The 13,181-nt window shown below is 43.8% G+C and overlaps 1 pseudogene; it reads left to right on the top strand.

The window, feature by feature from the left end:
- LOC112224877 overlaps positions 1-13,181 on the top strand; it is a 42,933-nt pseudogene that overhangs the window by 12,656 nt on the left and 17,096 nt on the right.

Genomic DNA, 13,181 nt, shown 5'->3' with positions numbered 1-13,181 from the left:
TATCCATGTAATTTAGGCTAGCTTGCCTTCAGAGCAAATAGTCTATGTTAAGATATCATTTAGCAGGATTTGTCAATATATGAGAATGTATATTAAGATGTTATGAAAGTGTATGATCAGTGTATTATGTGTACCATATACAATGTGAATGGAACAGGTGCTGTGGTGGCTGAGGGATAGTCCAGTAGTAACCCAAATGGAAGGTCCCAACACAAAAGCCTAGGAACCCGAGTGCTGGTCTGTTAGAATAGTGGGTACTTCACCAAGGACAAGACTGGCACAGGAGTAATGCTGTCAAAGTCCTGTTTATTAACGGTTTGTTTATATGCAGTGTGTGATATACATTATATGACCAAAAGGCATTAATATGGAGCTGGTACACGCTTTGCTGCTATGACAGCCTCCACTCTTCTGTGAAGGCTTTCCACTATAAGTTGGAACATTGCTGCTATGACAGCCTCCACTCTTCTGTGAAGGCTTTCAACTATAAGTTGGAACATTGCTGCGGGACTTGCTTCCATTCAGCTATGAGAGCATTAGTAAGGTTGGGCACTGATGTTGGGCGATTAGGCCTGACTCGCAGTCGGAGTTCCAATTCATCCCAAAGGTGTTCGATGGGGTTGAGGTCAGGGCTCTGTGCAGGCCAGTCAAGTTCTTCCACACCAATCTCAACAAATCATTTCTGTATGGACCTGGCTTTGTGCAGTGGGGCATTGTCATGCTGAAACAGGAAAGGGCCTTCCCCACAAAGTTGGAAGCACAGAATCATCTAGAATGTCATTGTCTGCTGTGGCTTTAAGAATTCCCTTCACTAGAACTAAGGGGCGTGGCCCGAACCATGAAAAACAGCCCCAGAACATTATTCCTCCTCCACCAAACTTTACAGTTGGCACTATGCATTTGGTCAGGTAGCGTTCTCCTGGCATCTGCCAAACCCATATTTATCCCTCAGAGTGCCAGATGGTGACGCATGATTCATCACTCCAGAGAACGCGTTTCCACTGCTCCAGAGTCCAATGGCGGCGAGCTTTACACCACTCCAGCCGACACTTGGCAGCTGCTCAGCCATGGAAACCCATTTCATGAATCCCCCGACGAACACATCTTGTTCTGGCGCTGCTTCCAGAGACAGTTTGGAATTCGGTAGTGAGTGTTGCATCCGAGGACAGACCATTTTTAAGCCCTACATGCTTCAGCACTTGGCAGTCCCGTTCTGTGAGCTTGTGTGGCCTACCACTTTGCAGCTGAGCCATTGTTACTCCTAGACATTTCCACATCACAATAACCGCACTTACAGTTGACCAGGGCAGCCCTAGCAGGGGAGAAATTTGAAGAAAGGTGGCATCCTATGACGGTGCCACGTTGAAAGGCACTGAGCTCTTCAGTAAGGCCATTATTTTGTCAGTGTTTGTCTATGGAGAGCGCATGGCTGTGTGCTCAATTTTATAGGAAGATGCTGTGACTGCGAGAACTGTGCTCATTCATGTCTGTGTGGACGAATATCTACTGCTTGCATCAGTTCTGATAAATCAGAATTGTCCACATCATATATCAGAAATCCAAACTTTATTAAAACTAGAAAGTCTTTACTCACCATCCAATAAGTCTCTGATTTTGTCTAAGTAGATTTCAAAGTAGGAGATGTATAAAGACACAACATACACTATATATACAAAAGTATGTGGACACCACTTCAAATTAGTGGTGTCGGCTATTTCAGCCACACCTGTTGCTGACTTATTGGATGGTGAGTAAAGACTTTCTAGTTTTACTAAAGTTTGGATTTCTGAAATATGAGGTGGACAATTCTGATTTAAATATTTTCTGCCATTTTTCTTTTTCAGTGTCAAAGACCAACCTGGCGGTGCATGAGGACAAAAACAAGGTGCCCTATGTTAAGGTGGGTATCCAATCTCTGTTGCTAAAGTGCTATAAACAGAAATTATTTCAATTGTTGATAATATTATTGTTCATTCACAAAGCACAGTAAATAATATTTCTGGTAAATACCCCACAATATTGTTGTTCTGATGCAACATTTACCTCAGCTTCACACACATTCCCACTTTCACACACAGTGCTGTACGGAACGCTTTGTGTCCAGTCCAGAAGAGGTTATGGATGTCATCGATGAGGGAAAGTCCAATCATCACGTGTCTGTTACAAGTAAGTGCTTCTCTTTTCCTCTGGAATCACACATTTAATGAATAAATACATTTGAACTACATTTGACATCCAGTGATTCAGCAAAAGACAGCCCATTTTCTGTGCTACCACTCAAATGTTGTGTTGCTGTTTATTTGTCCACACAGACATGCATGAGCACAGTTATCGCAGTCACAGCATCTTCCTGATCAACATCAAGCAGGAGAACATAGAGATAGAACTGAAGCTGTCAGGACAACTTTACCTGGTGGATCAGGCTGGTAGTGAGAAGGTGAGAAGTCTACCTGGTGGATCAGGCTGGTCGTGAGAAGGTGAGAAGTCTACCTGGTGGATCAGGCTGGTAGTGAGAAGGTGAGAAGTCTACCCGGTGGCTCAGGCTGGTAGTGAGAAGGTGAGAAGTCTACCCGGTGGCTCAGGCTGGTAGTGAGAAGGTGAGAAGTCTACCTGGTGGATCAGGCTGGTAGTGAGAAGGTGAGAAGTCTACCCGGTGGCTCAGGCTGGTAGTGAGAAGGTGAGAAGTCTACCCGGTGGCTCAGGCTGGTCGTGAGAAGGTGAGAAGTCTACCTGGTGGATCAGGCTGGTAGTGAGAAGGTGAGAAGTCTACCTGGTGGATCAGGCTGGTAGTGAGAAGGTGAGAAGTCTACCTGGTGGATCAGGCTGGTAGTGAGAAGGGTGAGGCTGGTAAGGTCTACCCGGTGGCTCAGGCTGGTAGTGAGAAGGTGAGAAGTCTACCCGGTGGCTCAGGCTGGTAGTGAGAAGGTGAGAAGTCTACCCGGTGGCTCAGGCTGGTCGTGAGAAGGTGAGAAGTCTACCTGGTGGATCTGGCTGGTAGTGACAAGGTGAGAAGTCTACCTGGTGGATCTGGCTGGTAGTGAGAAGGTGAGAAGTCTACCTGGTGGATCTGGCTGGTAGTGAGAAGGTGAGAAGTCTACCCGGTGGCTCAGGCTGGTAGTGAGAAGGTGAGAAGTCTACCCGGTGGCTCAGGCTGGTAGTGAGAAGGTGAGAAGTCTACCCGGTGGCTCAGGCTGGTAGTGAGAAGGTGAGAAGTCTACCTGGTGGATCAGGCTGGTAGGAGAAGGTGAGAAGTCTCAGGCTGGTAGTGAGAAGGTGAGAAGTCTACCTGGTGGATCAGGCTGGTAGTGAGAAGGTGAGAAACCTGGTGGATCAGGCTGGTAGTGAGAAGGTGGATCTGGCTCAGGCTGGTAGTGAGAAGGTGAGAAGTCTACCCGGTGGCTCAGGCTGGTAGTGAGAAGGTGGCTGGTGGCTCAGGCTGGTAGTGAGAAGGTGAGAAGTCTACCTGGTGGATCTGGCTGGTAGTGAGAAGGTGAGAAGTCTACCTGGTGGATCTGGCTGGTAGTGAGAAGGTGAGAAGTCTACTTGGTGGATCTGGCTGGTAGTGAGAAGGTGAGAAGTGTACCTGGTGGATCCAGCTGGTAGTGAGAAGGTGAGTGGTCTTCCCTCTTACTTACTACCCTCCCTCTCTGCCTCTCATCCCTCTCATCTCCTTCTCTCACTTGGTCTTCCCTTACACCCCACTTCTTACTCTCCTCTTCCTTTCCTCACCTCTCTCCCCTACCTCTCCTTCTCTCTCTCCCTCTCTCTCCCTCCTACCTCTCCTTCTCTCCCTCCTCTTCCTTTCCTCGCCTATCTCCCCTGCCTCTCCTGCTCTCTCTCTATCCCCTGCCTCTCCTTTTCTCTCTCTCTCCCCTGCTCACTCTCTCTCTCCTGCTCTCTCTCTCCCCTGCCTCTCCTGCTCACTCTCTCTCTCCTGCTCTCTCTCTCCCTGCCTCTCCTGCTCACTCTCTCTCCCCTGCCTCTCCTTTTCTCCTCTCTCTCCCCTGCCTCTCCTTTTCTCTCTCCCCCTGCTCACTCTCTCTTCTCTCTGCTCTCTGCTCTCTCTCTCCCCCTGCCTCTCCCCCTGCCTGCTCACTCTCTCCCCTGCCTCTCCCCTGCTCACTCTCTCTCCTTTCTCTCTCTCTCCCCTGCTCACTCTCTCTCCTGCTCTCTCTCTCCCCTGCCTCTCCTTTTCTCTCTCTCCCCCCTGCCTCTCCTGCTCACTCTCTCTCCTGGAACAGCTGGGACTGTGAAGATATACACACCACACACACACACACACACACACATACACATGTACTCTACACACACATGGATGTTGTATTGTAGATATGTGGTAGCAGAGTAGTGGCCTGAGGGCACACAATGTGTTGTGAAAAGTGTTATGTAATGTCATGTAATATTTTTGATTGTATATATCTGCCTTAATGTTTCTGGACCCCAGGAAGGGTAGCTACTGCCTTGGCAGCAGTTAATGGGGATCCATAAAAAATATAGACTGAGTATACAAAACATTAAGAACACCTGCTATTTCCATGACATCGACTGAACAGGTGAATCCAGGTGAAAGCTATGATCCCTTATTGATGTCACTTGTTAAATCCACTTAAATCAGTGTAGCTGGAAGGAATTTTAAGCCTTGAGAAAATGGTTACATGGATTGTGTATGTGTGCCATTCAGAGGGGGCAAGACAAAAGATTTAGGTGCCTTTGAACGGGGTATGGTAGTAGGTGCCAGGTGCACCGGTTTATGTCAAGAACTACAACGCAGGGTTTTTCACGCTCAACAGTTTCCCGTGTGTATCAAGAATGGTCCACCACCCAAAAGACATCAAGCCAACTCCACACATCAGTGGGAAGCATTGGAGTCAACATGGGTCAGCATCCCTGTGGAACGCTTCGACACCTTGTGGAGTCCATTCCCAGGCGATTTGAGTTTTCAATATTAGGAAGGTTTTCCTAATGTTTGGTATACTCAGTGTATATAAACTCAGCAAAAAAAGAAACATCCCTTTTTCAGGACCCTGTCTTTCAAAGATACTTCATAACAATCCAAATAACTTCACAGATCTTCATTGTAAAGGGGTTAAACACTGTTTCCGATGCTTGTTCAATGAACCATAAACAATTAATGACAAGATGGCAACAACAACTGTCTGAGTTACACCAGAAGCGCACAATCCCTCCATCAGTGTTCAGACTGTCCGCAATAGGCTGAGAAAGGCTGGACTGATGGCTTGTAGGCCTATTGTAAGGCAGGTCCTCACCAGACACCACCGCCAACAACGTCACCTATGGGCACAAACCCACCGTCGCTGGACCAGACAGGGCTGGCAGAAAGTGCTCTTCACTGACGAGTCGCGGTTTTGTCTCACCAGGGGTGATGGTCGGATTCGCTTTTATCGTCGAAGGAATGAGCGTTACACCAAGGCCTGTACTCTAGAGCGGGATCGATTTGGAAGTGGAGGATCCGTCATGGTCTGGGGCGGTGTGTCACAGCATCATCGGACTGAGCTTGTTGTCATTGCAGGCAATCTCAACGCTGTGCTTTACAGGGAAGACATCCTCCTCCCTCATGTGGTACCCTTTCTGCAGGCTCATCCTGAAATGACCCTCCAGCATGACAATGCCACCAGCCATACTGCTCGTTCTGTGCGTGATTTCCTGCAAGGCAGGAATGCCAGTGTTCTGCCATGGCCAGCGAAGAGCCTCAATCCCATTGAGCACGTCTAGGACCTGTTGGATCGGAGGGTGAGGGCTAGGGCTGTTCCACCCAGAAGTGTCCGGGAACTTGCAGGTGCCTTGGTGAAATAGTGGGGTAACATCTCACAGCGAGAACTGGCAAATCTGGTGCAGTCCATGAGGAGGAGATGCACTGCAGTACTTATTGCAGCTGGTGGCCACACCAGATACTGACGGTTACTTTTGATTTTTACACCCCCCCCCCTTGTACAGGGACACATTCAATTTATGTTAGTCACATGTCTGTGGAACTTGTTCAGTTTATGTCTCAGTTGTTGAATCTTGTTATGTTCATACAAATATTCACACATGTTAAGTTTGCTGAAAATAAACGCAGTTGACGGTGAGAGGATGTTTCATTTTTTGCTGAGTTTATATATACAGTGAGCACCAATTTTTCTGGACACTCTTCCGTAAAGCACCGTTCTGTGGAGTGTACGGCTTAAAGTGGTCCTATGGACAGATACTCCAATCTCCGCTGTGGAGCTTTGCAGCTCCTTCAGGGTTATCGTTGGTCTCTTTTTTGCTTCTCTGATTAATGCCCTCCTTGCCTGATCTGTGAGTTTTGGTGTGCGGCCCTCTCTTGGCAGGTTTGTTGTGGTGCCATATTCTTTCCATTTTTTAATAATGGATTTAATGGTGCTCCGTGGGATGTTCAAAGTTTCGGATATTTTTTTATAACCCAACCCCAATCTGTACTGTTTGGCAAGCTCCTTGGCCTTCCTGGTGCCCCTTGCTTAGTGGTGTTGCGGACTCTGGGGCCTTTCAGAACAGGTGTATATATACTGAGATCATGTGACAGATCATGTGCCACTTAGATTGCACACAGGTGGACTTTATTTAACTAATTATGTGACTTCTGAAGGTAATTGGTTGTACCAGATCTTATTTAGGGGTTTCATAGCAAAGGGGGTGAATACATATTCACGCACCACTTTATCGTTTTTTTTTTTTAATGCTTTAATTATTTGAAACAAGTAATTTTTTTCATTTCACTTCACCAATTTGGACTATTTTGTCCATTACATGAAATCCAAATAAAAATCGATTTAAATTACAGGTTGTAATGCAACAAAATAGGAAAAACGCCAAGGGGATGAATACTTCTGCAAGGCCCTGTATATAATGTTTTTTTTCATTGTTGGACATTAAAGACTATAAAAATACCAGTAAATCAGCTCAAAGTGATTTTAATTTTGGTAATCTGTTCCCAAGTGTTCCTTCCCATTGCATAATAGAGACACGTATACTAATAATATATACTAATATACTAATAATATATACTAATATACTAATAATATATACTAATATACCAATAATATATACTAATATACTAATAATATATACTAATATACTAATAATATATACTAATATACTAATAATATATACTAATAATATATACTAATATACTAATAATATATACTAATATACTAATAATATATACTAATATACTAATAATATATACTAATGATATATACTAATATACTAAGAATATATACTAATATACTAATAATATATACTAATATACTAATAATATATACTAATATACTAATAATATATCCTAATATACTAATACTATATACTAATAATATATACTAATATACTAATAATATATACTAATATACTAATAATATATACTAATAATATATACTAATATACTAATAATATATACTAATATACTAATAATATATACTAATATACTAATAATATATACTAATATACTAATAATATATAATAATATACACTAATATACTAATAATATATACTAATAATATATACTAATATGCTAATAATAATAGAGATCATATACAAATGTATGTTTTGAATTGCTTCTGTTTTAGTCAAATGTTGTATCTGTTTACGCTTCTTGCGGTCAATTTGCAGTCTACAAATGATTTGTACTTATGTTCTGTGTTCTGGGGGCCTCTTGAGTTGCGAAGCTGTCTAAGGCGCTGCATCGCTGTGCTTGAGGTTTCACTACAGCCCCGGGTTCAATCCCAGGCTGTGTCACCGCTGGCTTTGCCCGATAGACCCATGAGGCAGTGCACAATTGGCCTAGCATCGTCCAGGTTAGTGGAGGGTTTAGCCGGCCGGGATTTCCTTGTCCCATTGCGCCATAGCGACTCCTTGTTACTGACTTTGGTTGCCAGCTGGACGGTGTTTCCTCTAACACATTGGTGCGGCTGACTTCCGGGTCAAGCGAGCAGTGTGTCAAGAAGCAGTGCGGCTTGGCAGGGTCATGTTTCGGAGGAGGCACGGCTCTCGACCTTTGCCTCTCCTGAGTCCGTAGGGGAGTTTCAGGGATGGGACAAGACTGTAACTACTGATTGGATATCACGGCTGAATCTAGTTGATGATCCCTGCTTTACATAATCAAATAATGATTTCCTTGTATATTTTATATATATATATACATATATTTTATTTTAAAGTTTTGTATTGATGTTTTGTTCAGTTGTACCACTGACGAGGTATCCCCCTTTTCCTCACTTTATATGGCCTCTTTCATAAGCAATTCCCTTACCCATGGACTGTCCATCCATTCCAACCTGTCTCTCTCTCTCTCTCTCTATGTTGCAGAGCTAAAACCATTAAGAACACAGTGTCAGTGAACCAGGAGCTGACAGCTGAGGAGTGGAAGAAGAAGCACGAGAAGGAGAAGACCAAAGGCCTGAAATACATGATCCAGAAACTGGAGACTGAGCTCAAAAGCTGGAGAAAAGGTGAGTGAGTGAGTGAGTGAGTGAGAGAGAGTGAGAGAGAGTGAGAGTGAGAGAGAGAGAGAGAGAGAGAGAGAGAGAGAGAGAGAGAGTGAGAGAGAGAGAGAGAGAGAGAGAGAGAGAGAGAGAGAGAGAGAGAGAGAGAGAGAGAGAGAGAGAGAGAGAGAGAGAGAGAGAGAGAGAGAGAGAGAGAGAGAGAGAGAGAGAGAGAGAGAGAAAAAAAACTAAAGTTGAGGATCGACTGCAAGGCATACACAGTAAATTATGATAATTTACGCAAACCAATTGAATATATTGTGAACCCAGTTTACTCTACTGCACAACCTTCTCTGGGAGCATCAGAAACTGTTTCCACCCATCTCCCACCTCCTTCTGTCCTTTGAACACTAAGGTCTTCACTGACAGTCAGAGGTCATGGGGTTGTAGGTGATGTGTCTAGATAAACCAACATTGTTACTGATGAAACTTTGTTATCATTTGATGAAATTGTTTTAATGAAAGTCCTATAGAAGATGTGTGGATGACCCAGAGGGGTTTTGTTCATCCTGGCCACTGAACAAGTGTAGAATAGGCTTCACTAATACGGTAGGATGGAGACTGGAGATGTTTTCCCAAACCACTCATCCGTTCACGCATTCTGTTTCTCATTTACTCACTGATTATTCCCCCTTCGCAAGCTTTGTTTTTCCCAAATTAAATCCTTGCGAGAATAAATAGGTCGGTTGATATTGGGATTTTAAGCAGCAGGCAATCTCAGTTTGGGCTGAGTTCTGTTCTGACCTGGATAGAGGTTTTCTGTCAAACAAACTGACATATTTAGTCTTGTTGTGTTTTCAACAACAGTATGTTCATCATGAGATATACTTTCTGGATGCTTAGTTTGTAGCCATGATCACGGCCCTCCTCTCAGTACTCATTAGTCAGCCAGCAACCTGCTGTGCATACTTGCATCCTTTTATACAGTACTTTTGTATTTTTGATATTGAGGTTGATATAATTGAAACATATACACTACATCACCAAAAGTATGTGGTCACCTGCTGGTCGAATATCTCATTCCAAAATCATGGGCATTCATTTGGAGCTGGTCCCCCCTGCTATAACAGCCTTCTCTCTTCTGGGAAGGCTTCCACTTGATGTTGGAACATTGCTGCAGGTACTTGCTTCCATTCAGTCACAAGAGCATTATTGAGGTCACTGATGTTGGGCGATTAGTCCTGGCTCGCCGTCGGTGTTCCAATTCCTCCCAAACGTGTTCGATGGGGTCGAGGTCAGGGCTTTCTGCAAGCCAGTCAAGTGCTTCCACACCGACAAACCATTTCTGTATGGACCTTGCTTTGTGGACTGGGGCATTGTCATGCTGAAACAGGAAAGGCCTTCCCCAAACTGTTGCCACAAAGTTGGAAGCTGTTGCCACAGAATCATCTAGAATGTCTTGTATGCTGTAGGGTTAATATTTCCCTTCACTGGAACTAAGGGGCCTTACCCGAACTATGTAAAACAGCCCCAGACCATTATTCCTCCTCCACCAAACTTTACAGTTGGCACTATGCATTGGGTCAGGTAGTGTTCTCCTGGCTTCCGCCAAACCCAGATTCGTACGTCAGACTGCCAGATTGTGAAGCGTGAATCATCCCTCCAGAAATGCGTTCCCACTGCTCCTAGACGTCTCCACTTCACAATAACAGAGCTTACAGTTCACCAGGGCAGCTCTAGCAGGGCAGAAATTTGGAAAACTGATTTGTTGGAAAGATGACAGTACCACGTTGAAAGTCACTGAGCTCTTCAAAGAAAAATAATTCAGTAAGGCCATTCTACTGACAATGTTTGTCTATGGAGATTGCATGGCTGTGTGCTCGATTTTATACACCTATCAGCAACATCCGAATCCACTCATTTGAAGGGTTGTCCACATACTTTTATATATACAGTGCCTTGCGAAAGTATTCGCCCCCCTTGAACTTTGCGACCTTTTGCCACATTTCAGGCTTCAAACATAAAGATATAAAACTGTATTTTTTTGTGAAGAATCAACAACAAGTGGGACACAATCATGAAGTGGAACGACATTTATTGGATATTTCAAACTTTTTTAACAAATCAAAAACTGAAAAATTGGGCGTGCAAAATTATTCAGCCCCCTTAAGTTAATACTTTGTAGCGCCACCTTTTGCTGCGATTACAGCTGTAAGTCGCTTGGGGTATGTCTCTATCAGTTTTGCACATCGAGAGACTGAAATTTTTTCCCATTCCTCCTTGCAAAACAGCTCGAGCTCAGTGAGGTTGGATGGAGAGCATTTGTGAACAGCAGTTTTCAGTTCTTTCCACAGATTCTCGATTGGATTCAGGTCTGGACTTTGACTTGGCCATTCTAACACCTGGATATGTTTATTTGTGAACCATTCCATTGTAGATTTTGCTTTATGTTTTGGATCATTGTCTTGTTGGAAGACAAATCTCCGTCCCAGTCTCAGGTCTTTTGCAGACTCCATCAGGTTTTCTTCCAGAATGGTCCTGTATTTGGTTCCATCCATCTTCCCATCAATTTTAACCATCTTCCCTGTCCCTGCTGAAGAAAAGCAGGCCCAAACCATGATGCTGCCACCACCATTTTTGACAGTGGGGATGGTGTGTTCAGGGTGATGAGCTGTGTTGCTTTTACGCCAAACATAACGTTTTGCATTGTTGCCAAAAAGTTCAATTTTGGTTTCATCTGACCAGAGCACCTTCTTCCACATGTTTGGTGCGTCTCCCAGGTGGCTTGTGGCAAACTTTAAACAACACTTTTTATGGATATCTTTAAGAAATGGCTTTCTTCTTGCCACTCTTCCATAAAGGCCAGATTTGTGCAATATACGACTGATTGTTGTCCTATGGACAGAGTCTCCCACCTCAGCTGTAGATCTCTGCAGTTCATCCAGAGTGATCATGGGCCTCTTGGCTGCATCTCTGATCAGTCTTCTCCTTGTATGAGCTGAAAGTTTAGAGGGACAGCCAGGTCTTGGTAGATTTGCAGTGGTCTGATACTCCTTCCATTTCAATATTATCGCTTGCACAGTGCTCCTTGGGATGTTTAAAGCTTGGGAAATCTTTTTGTATCCAAATCCGGCTTTAAACTTCTTCACAACAGTATCTCGGACCTGCCTGGTGTGTTCCTTGTTCTTCATGATGCTCTCTGCGCTTTTAACGGACCTCTGAGACTATCACAGTGCAGGTGCATTTATACGGAGACTTGATTACACACAGGTGGATTGTATTTATCATCATTAGTCATTTAGGTCAACATTGGATCATTCAGAGATCCTCACTGAACTTCTGGAGAGAGTTTGCTGCACTGAAAGTAAAGGGGCTGAATAATTTTGCACGCCCAATTTTTCAGTTTTTGATTTGTTAAAAAAGTTTGAAATATCCAATAAATGTCGTTCCACTTCATGATTGTGTCCCACTTGTTGTTGATTCTTCACAAAAAAATACAGTTTTATATCTTTATGTTTGAAGCCTGAAATGTGGCAAAAGGTCGCAAAGTTCAAGGGGGCCAAATACTTTCGCAAGGCACTGTATAGTGTATCTCCAATTTGCATTGCAAAATAATGTATAATAATGCAAACAGATTGTTGATTCTCCCAAACGGGGGATACTATTTACCCCTTCCACATGTGAAGACCATTATGGTCAGAGTTCTCCATTGTGGAGGCTACACTCTTACAAAAAAAAACAGTTCCAAAAGGGTTATTTGGCTGTCCCCATAGGACAACCCTTTTTGGTTCTACATTTAACTCAAAAGGGTTATTTGGCTGTCCCCATAGGATAACCCTTTTTTGGTTCTACATTTAACTCAAAAGGGTTCGACCTGGAACCAAAAGGGAGGGAGTGTGGAGAGAGATGGAATGCCACATAACATTCTAGCTGTGTCATCCACCAGAGCATACTGCATTAGCTGATGGTGCAGATGGACGGACTGTTGCCACAGTTACCCATCATTTCTGACTGAAAGTGTATTTTCGCACTCTCTCTCTGAGTGAGCTCTGCTAAGATAACACATTCAGACACTGCATTGTAGATTAGACACAGCTACAGACACAGAAACTGCTACAGACAACGGCACAGCTACAGACACAGCTACTGACACAGCTACAGACATCGGCCCAACGACAGACACAGCTACATACACAGGCACAGCTACAAAGACAGACACAGGTACATAGACAGCCACAGACAAGGGCACAGCTACAGACACCACCGCAGCTACAGACACAGACACAGCTACAGCTACAGTCACATCTACAGACACGGCTACAGCTACAGTCACATCTACAGACACCGCTACAGCTACAGACAAAGCCAAAGCATTCATATTTCCTTTTTCTGCAAGAATATCGTCAAATCTGTATACTTGGACTTTGATTTAGCTTTCCAAGTATTAGTAGCCAAATTATAAGTTCAACATTTGCAAAACAACCAGTTTTCATAACTTCATAACTCTGAATATTATACGTTGTGTCCAAAAGGAAAAGGCATGCTGTCGCAAAAGGTTCGCACCTACATTTTGTGACCGAGGCGGGGTTTGTTTAGCTAGTTTTGTTTGACCCCGATTGGTGCTTATTTGACAAAAATACAGTCCTTCAAGTGATGGCCACCTGCGTCATCTGCGTGCCATGAAGGCGTCGCTCTCTGACCAAATATGGTGTACTATAGGATATACTACACCCCTAATGAAAT

This window comes from Oncorhynchus tshawytscha, linkage group LG26 (genome assembly GCF_018296145.1).
Source record: "Oncorhynchus tshawytscha isolate Ot180627B linkage group LG26, Otsh_v2.0, whole genome shotgun sequence".
Classification (NCBI taxonomy): domain Eukaryota; kingdom Metazoa; phylum Chordata; class Actinopteri; order Salmoniformes; family Salmonidae; genus Oncorhynchus; species Oncorhynchus tshawytscha.
This window is presented reverse-complemented; position numbering and strand designations above follow the sequence as displayed.